This window comes from Lissotriton helveticus, chromosome 1_1 (assembly GCF_964261635.1).
Source record: "Lissotriton helveticus chromosome 1_1, aLisHel1.1, whole genome shotgun sequence".
NCBI classification, from domain to species: Eukaryota; Metazoa; Chordata; class Amphibia; order Caudata; family Salamandridae; genus Lissotriton; species Lissotriton helveticus.
The window spans coordinates 145469566-145482925 of record NC_136057.1 but is presented as its reverse complement, the minus strand read 5'-3'; positions in this window follow the sequence as shown (position 1 = coordinate 145482925).

The following is a 13360-nucleotide window of genomic DNA, read 5'->3' as shown; positions in this document are numbered from 1 at the left end:
GGTGGGTGACTAGCTGCCACCCACGAGCCCTGAGAGATAGCTTGCCCTATTCCCAATTCTTACGTCTGAGACGTAATTCCTTTCTCAAGACGGATTATTTTAGGGAAGCAAACATACTGGCAGACAAACTAAGATTCAGAGGCTATCCACGCCGCTTAGTGAAAAATGCCATGAAGAGGGCTTGGTACTGCCCGCGTGAATCCCTTTTGGAACCTAAAGAAAAAAAGCAATCTGACCAACTAGTATGCGTCACGACTTTTTCTGTAGTGTCCAACAAGGTTCGCCAAAGTATTAAGAAAAATTGGCATATCCTCAACTCTGGTGATTTAAATCTTGAACCCCCCATGTTTGCTTTTAAGAGAAGCAAAAATCTCAAGGACCACTTGGTAAGGGCGGCTCTTCCCTCGCCTAAACCGGCACACACACTCATTGATCTATGGGCACTGCCCCCACTGAAGGGACACTCTAAATGTGGTACTTGTGTGGTGTGTGATTTTTGTATTGAGTCAAAAGAATTTGTCTTTGGTGAAGTGAAAAATGTTTGCGTACTTTCACCAATTGTAACAGCTGTAACTTGGTATACGCCATCTTGTGCCCATGCAACCTGATCTACGTGGGACAAACCAAGCAGAAGATCAAACTAAGAATCTCACAACACCGCAGTAGGATCAGATGCAAAACTGAGAAAGCCCCCCTCGTTGAACACTTTATCGACAAAGGGCACACCGAGAATGATCTGAGATGGACTGTGATCAGCCAAATTACTCTACCGCCAAGGGGTGGAGACTTGTCCAAACTTCTGAATAAGGAGGAATTGAAATGGATACTACGCATGATAGCTTAAACTCTGGACTTAACCAGCAAGAGGACTGGACCAATTTACCATAGATTGCCGTGATTTGGGTCCTTTACAGTTAATTTCGAAGTGGAGTGTGTAAAACATTAAGATATGCATGCTTTAATTATCTGTTATGTCTTCCACCACACAGTGTTGTTCTCACTGTCACTTGCTCACTTGGATCACACCACAATCCTTCCCTGGGACTCCCCCTCACGCAACATGGCTGCCACCAATGTCCTTCCTTTATTTTAGTCACCCAGCCATGTGACTGCCTTGTCCAACCACTGAGGTTCAACTCACTTCCTGGTTGCCCGGCTCGAAAAACGAGTCTCTCCTTTGTGTCTATCCTAACATGTGACTGCCCCCTCCAATCACGGAGTTATAACCCACTTCCTGACCGGCTTGCCCCTGCACCGGCCCGGGAAGTGACTGCAGTTTGCCGTGAAGGTAAGCCAAGGGCTGTTCCCTGGCTCTATTATGCGGGAATTACCCTGCTCCCACTAATACGCCTCAACCCTCTCTTTCCCCTAGGCTCCCTCTGACGACCTCGCCCATTGTTGGCGGGGCGCTACTCTTACGGGGTAAGCTCCTTGTCCGCAAGCCTCGTATTGCATGCCTTGCCGATCATTCGCGGTACTTATCAGTTGTTTCTCCCCTTAGGAGATTGTTTCCCGCCGGTTAATACCGAAGTATTGTAACTCTAATTAGAACTGCCCAAGTGTTCGAGAACCTACTGTTGTTCCCCGGGTAAGTAACCGCCCTACAACGCGGTTCATGCACCCACGCCCCGTTGTGTTCTAATTGCTCATAGACCGCCTGATCTCTTACAGATCACCACTGCAGCCCTCAACGTGTACCGGCCGGTACCCACTGCGAGCCTCCCACCTACCGCGGTATGTTTAACTCGTGCGGCATGCTCCTTAGGCGTTCGTCACTTATTCCCTGTTAATTCCCCATGATCACTGCTTGCCTCTCGCCCACCGCGGCATGTTGGAACTTGCGTGGCAGGTTCTTTAGGCACTTTTTATCCCACAACGCGCCGTTTTTATCCTTCTTCACTAATCACTGCGCCACGATTACCACGACCACCCGCCTCTTGACACAAGCCTGTCACCACGATCATAGCACCTCCCAAGGAGTTGTTTACACTCGTCGGAATACTCTATTAAGAACGTGTGTTCACACAACCACCTGGTACAATGATAACGGCTTGGAAACAACTCTTGCATGAAGGTTGCTGTCTGAAACAAATGGTTCTGTTAAACCTGCAATCTCCATAGACTACCTGTTTTTAATTTTTACTTAACCTCACTTGCACACCCAGGATATAGGCCCTTATGGCAACATTGGATGTCACACATGTTGTATATTATGATCATTGACAAATGGAAACCAGTAATGTTTACTAAAATGTGTCCCCCCTTGGACAATTTTTCTTTTTTTCTCCATCTTTCCTTTAGGCTATCATGGCTAGAATTATTTTAGGCTTTATACAGTCCTGATGATGATCCCTTTAACTGTGTAGTGGGATCGAAACGCCGTCAACAATTGCTACACCATATACCGTTTTGTGTACTAATCACTACAACTTAAGTAATGGTTTGAATGCGAATTCTGTTATTGCTATATGCACAGAAACATAATAGCTTTCTGCCTAAAAACTCTTCTCTACTCTCTATCCACTCTGCTAACCATGACAATCTGTAAACGTCTGGGTACAGGCTTGTGCCCTCCTCCAAGAAATTGTTGAAGGTATTTTACAAAAACTGTGTTGAGAATTAAAATATTAGACCTCTGCCCGGCTGGGCAAGTCCACTGAGAATATAGTTTCCACTGTGTCTATATTTATCCTTTGTGTATAATTATTCCCTACATAGGACCACTGTTGTTTCCACATACAGATAGCATTCATAACAGAAACCTGGCTCAACAACCTCTCCTAGCCTATCATGGACATGTTAGTCCCCCCTGGTTTCTCGATGATCAACAAGAACAGGCTAGGGAACAGAGGAGGAGGCATAGCAATCATCCACAAGAACAACATCGCCATCACGGAATTCTCCTCTTGCGCTTACAGCTCTTTTGAATGCCTCTCAGTCAACATCAAAACTCAGGACTCCAGACCCACATTATGCCATCTTCTTTATCATCCCCCTGGCAATTCTTCAGAATTCACGGTTCACCTCTCAGACTTGATTGCCCACTGCGCTCTAGGCAACTCTAACTACATAATCCTGGGCGACCTCAATCTAAGGTGGAACGAAACCAAGAATCCACTCATTCAATCCTTAAACAACCTACTTCTTGAGAACAATCTAACTCAACATTGCCTTGAAGAAACTCACCACAAAGGAGCCATCCTCGACGCCATTATTGCTGAAAGGAAGACAATCACCATCGATCACATCCTCCCAGTCGACTGGTCTGACCATCACATAGTCATCTTTCACATTAACTTTCCAATAGTGGGCAATTCTATTTTAAAACGAGACATTCCCAAACGGGTTAGGAACACAGCTCAAATTCCTCGAGCGGTCCTAGAAGAAAGAATCGGCCTGCTGCTCCCCCCTGACACTGACCACCTCTCATCCAACGATATCACCTCTCTACAACACTAATTTGACGCTTACCCTCGACCAAATTGCTCCCATTAAACTAAAGAAAGCTAGGATTATTCCCTCTAGATCATGGTTCACCTCCGATATCAACGATGAAAGAAGACTCCTAAGAGCTGCTGAAAGAACATGGAGGAATGATCCCTCAACCCTCCACCGTGAGCAACTCCAAGCAGCCCGCAGGATGTACAAAAATCATCAAGAATAATAAGTCCGCTTTCTTCTGTTCTGCACTAGATAACGCAAAAAACGTCCCAAAGAGCTTTTCAACATCATCAAGAATCAGACCTCCAAACCTACTCCCCCTTTAACTCAAGCATCCAAAGCTCGATGCGACAGCTTCGCAACCTTCTTTAACGACAAAATCGTCAAGATAGACCTAGCATTGGGCTCAACCCCCACCTCTCTCACTGAGATCAATACGCCCAAAAGCATTGTCAACGCTTCCACAAAATCTCCACAACAGTGGTCATCATTCACTCCCATCCAGGAAGCAGAGATAGTCAATCTTATCTCCAAAGCAAAGCCCTCAGCACACTCCCTGGACCAGCTACCGCCTCTTTTGACCAAAGACCTAAAGCTAGTCCTAGCTCCAATATGGTGCAAAATTATCAATAGCTCTTTGAGCTCCGGATCCGTTCCAGACTGCCTCAAGGTAGGACAAGTCACTCCACTACTAAAGAAGCCAGGTCTATCAATCAATCAGAGCATTTATATAGCGCACTACTCACCCGGAGGGTCTCAAGGCGCTGGGGGGGGGGGGGGGGGGGGGGGGGTCCGCTACTGCTCGAACAGCCAGGTCTTGAGCTGCTTCCTGAAGGCGAGGTGGTCCTGGGTCAGGCGGAGGTGGGTCGGCAGGGAGTTCCAAGTCTTGGCAGCCAGGTAGGAGAAGGACCTTCCTCCTGTGGTGGCTCTTCGGATGCGGGGGACGGTGGCGAGGGCGTGGCTGGTCGATCGAAGCTGGCGTTTGGGAGCGTAGAAGTTGAGGCGGCTGTTGAGGTATCCTGGTCCTTGGTTGTGTAGGGCTTTGTGTGCGTGGGTGAGGAGCCCGAAGGTGATTCTCATGTTGACCGGGAGCCAGTGCAGGTCTCTCAGGTGTCCGGAGCTGTGGCTGCGGCGGGGGATGTCCAGGATGAGTCGTGCTGAGGTGTTCTGGATCCGCTGGAGTCTCTTCTGGAGTTTGGCGGTGGTTCCAGCGTAGAGGGAGTTGCCGTAGTCCAGACGGCTGGTGACGAGGGCCTGGGTGACCGTCTTCCTGGTCTCGGTGGCGATCCATCGGAAGATCTTTCGTAGCATGCGCAGGATGTTGAAGCATGACGAGGAGACGGCGTTGACTTGTCTGGTCATGGAGAGGGAGGAGTCCAGGATGAAGCCCAGGTTGCGTGCGTGGTCTGTTGGTTTGGGTGCGCTGCCCAGGGCGGGGGGCCACCAGGAGTCGTCCCAGGCGGAGGGTGAGGATCCCAGGATGAGGACTTCCGTCTTGTCCGAGTTCAGTTTCAGGCGGCTGTGCGACATCCATTTGGCTACGTCTGTCATCCCTTCGTGTAGGTTGGCTCTGGCGGTGGCGGGGTCGTTAGTGAGGGAGAGGATCAGCTGGGTGTCGTCGGCGTAGGAGATGATGTTCAGGTTGTGCTGGCGTGCGATGGCTGCGAGGGGGCTCATGTAGACGTTGAAGAGAGTTGGGCTGAGCGAGGAGCCTTGAGGAACGCCGCAGGTGACTTCGGTGGCTTCCGATCTGAACGGGGGGAGGCGGACTCTCTGTGTCCTTCTGGCGAGGAAGGAGGTGATCCACTCCAGTGCCTTCTCCTGGATTCCGACGTTGCTGAGGCGCTGTACTAGGGTACGGTGGCAGACAGTGTCGAAGGCCGCGGAGAGGTCCAGGAGGATGAGGGCCGCTGTTTCTCCGTTGTCGAGTAGGGCTCGGATGTCATCGGTGGCTGCGATCAGGGCGGTCTCGGTGCTGTGGTTGTACCGGAAGCCAGACTGCGAGAGGTCGAGGGAACCGTTCGTCTCGAGGAAGGCGGCCAGTTGCTTGTTGACGGTCTTCTCGATGACTTTGGCCGTAAACGGGAGCAGCGAGATGGGGCGGTAGTTCTTGAGGTCGGTTGGGTCTGCTGATGGTTTCTTGAGTAGAGCGCTGAGTTCGGCGTGCTTCCAGCTCTCCGGGAAGGTAGCGGTGTCGAAGGAGGTGTTTATGATGTCCCGCAGGTGGGGTGCGATGACAGCGTCAGCCTTGTTGAAGACGTGGTGAGGGCAGGGGTCTGTCGGAGATCCGGAGTGGATGGAGTTCATCGTGCGGATGGTGTCTTCGGTGCTGATCGGGGTCCAGGCGTGGAGGGTGGTGGTGGGGGGCGGTGGTTCGGTCGTGGCGTGCGTCGGGTGAGTGCTGAAGCTGTTGTGTATGTCCGCGATCTTGTTGTGGAAGTAGGAGGCGAGGGAGTTGCAGAGGTCTTGCGAAGGGGTGATGTCGTCGTTTCCGGCGTTGGGGTTGGAGAGCTCTTTCACGATGTTGAAGAGTTCCTTGCTGTTGTGTGCATTGTTGTCCAGTCGTTCCTTGAAAGCGGTTTTCTTGGTGGCGTGGATCAGCTGGTGGTGTTTTCGGGTGGCGAGCTTGAGGGCAGTCATGTTGTCCGGTGTTGGGTCTCTGCGCCAGGTTTTCTCGAGTGCTCTGCAGTTCTTCTTGGAGCTCTTGAGGTCGTCGTTAAACCATGGGGCTTTCTTGCTGCCGGGTCTGCTCGGCGGGGTCTTCAGCGGGGCGAGGTAGTCTGCGCAGTCGCTGATCCATTTCGTGAAGTTGGTGGCTGCTTGGCTGGGGCTTGTTGTGCTGGTGGGAGGGTTCTTGTTCAGGGAAGTAGCGAGCTGGTCTGCAGTGATCTTGTTCCAGCTTCTGCGGGGAGCCTGTTGCTGGTGATGGTGGAGCGTGGTCCTTCTGAAGCTGAAGTGGACGCAGCTGTGGTCCGTCCAGTGGAGTCCGGTGGCGTGGCTGAAGGTGATGTCCTTGCTGGACGAGAAGATCGGGTCGAGAGTGTGTCCGGCGTAGTGGGTGGAGGTCTAGACACAGAAGATTTAAATAATTACAGACCGGTCTCGAACCTTCCTTTTTTGGCCAAAATAATGGAAAGATGTGTCCTCCCTCAGCTAACCCTTCACCTTGATAACATCAAGCTTCTTGATCCCCTCCAATCAGGATTCCGAAAAGGATGCAGCACTGAATCTGCAATCCTCAACGTCATCGACGACCTACGCAAATCACTCGACGCAGATCAATGCTGCCTTCTCATCCTCCTTGATTTATCGGCTGCATTCGATACAGTCAACCACAATTTACTGCTAAGGGTCCTTCAAGAAAGAGCTGGTCTACAAGAGACAGTCCTCCAATGGTTCTCCTCCTTTCTTCACAACCGATCACAGAGAATAAAAATAAAAAACTTCGAATCCGACCTACACCCAGTCATCAGAGGTGTTCCTCAAGGGTCTGTCCTCTCCCCACAGCTCTTCAACATCTATATCGAACCCCTCACCTCTCTACTCAGAAAATCCAACATCCCCTTTCACCTATATGCGGATGACACTCAGCTGTATCTGGAAACGACCTCTATTGAGGACATCCAGAGACTAAACAACACGCTCAGGGAGATACAAGACTGGCTTTCAACCAATCACTTGAAACTGAACCAAGACAAAACAGAAATACTACTCATCTCCAACAAAGATGATAACCCTCAAATCAAAGAATGGCTTAAAGCCATCGATGCCCTCAATGATAACCTTTCCCTAGCAGACTCAGTGAAATCTCTAGGGATCACCCTAGATCCAAAACTCGACATGAAGAAACACATCGCAAAATCTGCTAAAGGTGCTTTTCTCAACCTTAAACTACTATACAAAATAAAACCCTTCCTTCCACCCAAAGACCTTCAACAGGCCACCCAGGCCCTAGTCCTCTCCAGAATAGACTATGGAATTGCGACCCTGAGAGGGACAGCTAAATCCCATCTTGTCCCCCTGAAGACGACACTCAACGCAGCAGCAAGAATGGTCTGCGGAATTAAGAAATTTGAGCACATCTCTTCAGCCCTCAAAGAACTCAGATGGCTCCCAGTGGAGTTACGAGCCAGTTTCAGAACAGCCTGCATCACACACAAAGCCCTGCATACAGGTAAACCAGAATACCTGGCCGCCAAACTCAATAGAGCAGGCCAGTCCAGAAACCTAAGGAGCTCCAGCTCTCTACTGCTCATCCCGCCCAAACTGCGCAAGCTCAAAACTACAGCCAAATCTTTTGCTGGCAACGCTCCCAAAATCTGGAACTCCATTCCTCCCCACATCAGAACAATCTCCTCATTTCCAAAATTCAAGAGGCTCCTCAAAGACTTCTTCCTCGACCGTACTCGAGGTACCTGAGAGTCCCTGGACTGCCCCCGATCTGTCACTCCAGCTTTAACAAAATTCCAAGTCTGACATCAAGGCTGCAGATCAAAATAGCTTTTGGATACAAACATTCTTTCAACAGATTATGTATATCTGAGTTTCAGTCTGCTCATTATGTCATTTACTGTATTTGTTGTGAAGCGCTCTGATACCCTTGGGTCCAGTCAGCGCTATACAAAACTACTAAAATAAATAAATAAACTTCAGTCCTGGGGGTCCTTCGCGCACTGTCAGATGGACAAGGGTCAGGAGATCTATGCCAGGCAGACTGTCATACGACATACGAGTCATGTTACCCCCGGGGGATACTGTGTGAGTCCCCAGAAGTCCTGGCTTGCCAGGCAAGTGCTCCTCTGCGGTGTTCAGTCTCAAAGATGGGAGGCCAGGTTCAATATCTGCCTGACCTGGAGGGAAGGACGTCTGTAACCAGTGTCCTGACCGGTTTGGCTTCCAGGGGTACCACTCCAGGTGGGAGGGTGCAACACTCTGGAAGGAGTTCCAACCCCTCGCCTCTGACCCTGGTTCAACCTGAGAATTTAGATCCCCAGTTGGTAGAGCAGTTGCAGGAGAGCGGTCCTGAACTGGTGGGAGAGTTTGGTTCTGAGGGCGCCTCTCCTGGGAGGAGAGGGTGGGACCCCAAAAGGAGAGGTAGGGGGAGGAGAGCTTCACCCGTGACCTCTGGTCAGCCTGAGGGTGCAGACCCTGGGCTGGTGGTCCCATGTCAGGATGCCATACCTGACTGGGCAGGAGTGAAAGTGGAGAAATGGTGCCAGGCATCTAAGGATACCGCCCCCCATTTTATGATGCGGGTTTATGATGAGGTTGGAGAGGCCTGAAAGGCATGATGCCTGGCTCTCATCACTGACAGCTGTCTGTGGCTGGTTGGACAGAATTACCCCTAGGAGGGGAGCTGGAGTCACACCCTGGGGGTGGACTGGGCCACACCGCTGTGTTGGCTAGGTGGGTACTGTCTACCAGGGCGGATGCATCTGTGAGCAAAGTAAGTTTACGCGCTGCACAGATGAGGTCCCCAGGTGAGGAGAAGGGTCTCCCCCTGGGTTAGCCTAGTGGGCCCTGAGAGTATAGATAGAGGGATCATACTGGGTTCAGGAAGGCGTAGAACAGGAGTAGTCCCCAGCTGTTCGGGCCAGGTTCCATGTTCTGTCGCCCCAAGCAGAGAAGCCCATCAAGGCATTGATTGGTCTACCCTGGCTTTAGGCTGTAAGGGGGTTGTGTTGGAAATGGCCCTTTTTGCAGGGTTAGCCCCAAACATTTTGCTTCTTCCTCCTTTGTTTTTCCTGACTGGTGGTTGTTGGCTATAGGAAGGACAAGGGACTTTGTTGTGTCCCGAAAAGAAAGACTCCAAGGGCCTGAGAAGAGCTGGCCTCCTGTTGTGGAAACAGGGATATAAAAGTTTCCAAGACTACTTCGTGATCCAGAGGAACCTGTTGCCAGAGGACAGCTGAAGACTGAGGAGAAGTACTGCCCTTGCTGTGTGTCTGGCCTGCAGTTTGCTGTTTCTGCTTTGGAGAGGATCAATGGACTTTGCTATGTCCCCTGCTTGAAGAAGGACTTTGCTGTGTCCATCCGAAGAAAAGTCTCCCAAGGGCCTGAGAAAAGCTGGCCTCCTGCGCTTCTGAAGTCCCAGGCACAAAAGGAGTTCACCCCCAGCTTCCCTGACTTCAATCAATCCATTTTTAGGTCTCTGTCTGATCCAGTGCATGCGCTGATCTCGGCCGAGATATTTAGTGAGTGCTCTGGAAATGCTACTTTGCTGGCAATCAGCTTGCTAGAACACGCACAAGCGTGCACGCGCTTGTGTGTTATTGCAAGCTGATCGCCGGCAAGGTAGCACTTGCGGTGACACGCGTGGTGTGCACGCGCGTCACTGCAAGTGCTACCTTGCCGGCGATCAGCAGGTTTTTTTTCCTTCATTTTGTAGACGATTTTTATTTTGCGGCTGCCAATGCTTTTTGTATTTCTTCATGGATGTTACTTCCAGTACTGTGTAGTGCGTAGGCGGAGGCATGATTATCCTCTGCCTTTGGGAAGCAGGAAGTGATGCTTTCCCCTCTGGAATGGTGCTGAAGTGGACAATGGTGGACGTTTCTGTGGTAAGCTTCTGAGTAATTTTGCCTTATCTGGTCTAATGAAAAATAGTGCTCTTGCCTTGATTGATAATCAGCTGTGACATTCTCGCTATGGTTCAGGCAGAATGCAGAGTGTAACACAGGGGCCCCTCTTCCCATTCTGTAGGACGCCCCCATCACTGAACTTTATGCCACTGGTTTAGGTCTGTGTGGTCACTAGTGTATGCAAGTACAGCCATTTTTTTAACAACTCAAAGTCTTTTCACTGGCCTCTCATAAAAATAAGGTGCCTTTCTAAGACCCGTCTTGTAGATCATAGAACAATCGACTGAACAGTCTTTTTTTAAGAAAGAAAAGAACATGCCAAACTTAAACTTAGCACATGAACACTCATTTCACACACCCCATTGCTGTCAACAAAGGGTGTAGATGGGGAGGCACTCTTTCACAATTTGATTCTAGAAGAAATGGAAATGTATCTATCCCCTAAATAAATGTTTGTCAGGCTCAGTTGCCAATTATTTTGAGACATGAAACCTCTAGGGACACGTGCTCCTATACAGATAATGGGGTGGAAATGAGAGTGACTCTAACTTCAGACAGAATAACATAATGCAGTGTAGTGTGTTCTCATGGACTGAACACCATAGATCTGATGATAATGGGCAGCCTTAATGGAATAATCTGACACACCTTTAAAATAAGTCATAACTTACACATTTCACTGTTGTCTCACTTCTATGGTGTGAGTAGCAACTGGGCAGCCAAAACGCTACTAGGACGCATCAAAAGCCAAGAACATATATTTATTAAACATCTCGTATGGGAGAAACAGGTGTCCATCTGGACACACACACAACAATATTTGTTGACATTGACTTGTTGAGAATCTGGGGAATGGCATAGGTGCACAGAGAGAAACTATCAGCTGCCTGCAGGCACTAAAATGCACGGTGTAACCCTGGGGGTTGTGTCAGATTAAGTGGAATTGTACAGTACAGGTGCAGTTTAAGTCGGGCATTCATACCCACATAGCATCCTGGCTGAACTACAACGGAAGAATGAAAATGTTTCAGCAGCAAAGAGATGGCAACAACAGTGAGCTCCCCATTAAACACATGCATTATATTTGCTTTACGCTCCTTCAAAAACTGAATTATTAACATTAGTCTGCATTTGGGACCGAGAAAGTAAACGTTCTAAGCCACTCTTGATAAATTATGTAATAAAACAATTTAAAAATATAGGACTATAACAGCTGTAAAACACACTAACTACAGGTGGCTTTTTCAATGCACAGTTCAGCGGCACAACGGAGAGTTGATCACATCTGCAGGGATCTCTCGATGGAGACTGAAGGTTCACACCTCATCCACCCTACTTCTATGCCTAGAATCCCTTTAAAAAAAATTGTAGGGACAAATAGAAAGGCAATAGAGAAAGCTGCAGCCTATTTTAATAGAGCTAGCCTCTCAGTTCTATTAAAAATGGCAGCAGTTTTATAAAGTGAAAAAGATACATGAGATTTGACTCTTAAATGTATCCTCAATCTCAAACATTCTCAGCAGTCTGTTATCTTTTCATAATGAAATCCTATCGCTGGAATAAAACAAGGACACCAGGATAAATGCTGAGAAGCGGGTTGAAATGGATGGTTTGCCTTAGACAGAATCTTAATAGAAATGCAAATACCGCAATTAGAAATCCGTGTAAGTTGATGATAGCTGTTTGAAGGAATAGCAGCTCCTCTAAATAAAATCAAATTGAGAAGCAAAGCTCTCCTTCCGCTCCCTAATAAGAATTTAATATTCCAAATGCTAGCATGCATCTCATTTCTTGTTCGTTTCCCTATCCAAAATGGCCTCTTCTCTCCTCGCCCTCATGTATCATTGTGGTGACATCAGTTTATTTGTGCATATAAGGCAAGGCTTCTTAATGGGAAATTCCCTCCTCTCTGTTGGAAGGCGCACCCTTTGCCTCTGTAGGGAATCCCCCTATTATTTTCCTAACACATTGGTTTACTTAACTAAGTAATAGTTTACTGGTCAGACGTGAAGTGTCCAGGTTCTGGGAAACCTGCAGTGTCTTCTGATCTCTTAAAGGATGCTCAGTGCTTGGCACCTTCTGCCTGACATACAGAGGCATGTCTGAAGAACACAAATGCACAGGCTGTCCTCTTGCTCCGCTCCCTCCACAGCATTCAGACTTTTAAAGGACACATCTGTAGCCCCTGTTTATTGTCTCTCCTGCTGCCAGTCCGCACCACTCACCATCCAAGCAGTGGCAAGCGCCTTGAAACCATCTAAAAGGCCCACTATCGCTTAGTGCTACCTGGGCGTTGCACTGTCCTCTCTCTATGAACATGGCCATAGCGTGTTACATTCGTGGTTCAGGAAATACATTCCAAAACAGACCCTTCACAGGACGTCTGAGTGCATGCCATACACGGCACGCATACTATGAACGCCAGTGACAATATTTATGATAGAATTGGACCTTTCTTGCACCATAAGCCTTGCTGGCCTTTCTCCTGTGACACCGGGTCACAATAATAGAAGGAATCTAGAAAAGGAGGGCTCAACCTATACTGGTGCTTGTTGTTATTGTTTTTTAGTTTTCACCTGCACAGTCCTTGCGAAATTGCTTGTATTTAAAGCAAGGATTTGCAATGTAATAGGTTTCACATTTGTGGGAGTTAGAGGTACTGGTGCTGTAAATGACAATGTATTTTACCCATGTGTTTTGGTTTAGTTTGCAATTGAGTTGATGTATGTGGTGTGGAGTGGAATGATGTGGGTTGGATTGGAATTGTTAGTTCTGGAATTGTGTGGTGTGGAGTGGATTTGTGTAGTTGAATTATGTGGCATGGTGTTGAAGTGGAACTAGTGGATGGTAATTATGTGGTATTGAGTGTACTTGAATTATGTGGAGTGGGATTTTGTGTTGTGGAGCGGTATGTAGTGGAGTTTAGTTGGTGTGCTGGTGAAGTGTGTGGCATGATTTGGAATTCTGTGGTGTGGATAGGATGTATGTGGTGTGTTGTGTAATTGTGTTGAGTTAAATTATGTGGTGTGTTGTCGGTTTATGTGGTGTGGAATGGAAATGTGTAGAGTTGAATTGTGTGGCATAGAAGTGTGCACATGCGCTGTCAGCGAGACATTTAGTAAACTGGCTTTTGGAAGTGCTTCCAAAGGGCAACCAGCTTACACTCACGCGCTCAAGCACGCGTGATCTCTTTCACTTTCCCTCACAACTCCCGTTCGCATAAGGCGCCTTATGCCGCTTCACCGCTAGATGGTGCCACAGGCCATGTTTTCTAATGTGATCAGATATTACAGAAAAATGACAAAATATTTACTTGTTTTTTAATTTGGGCAGGTAAT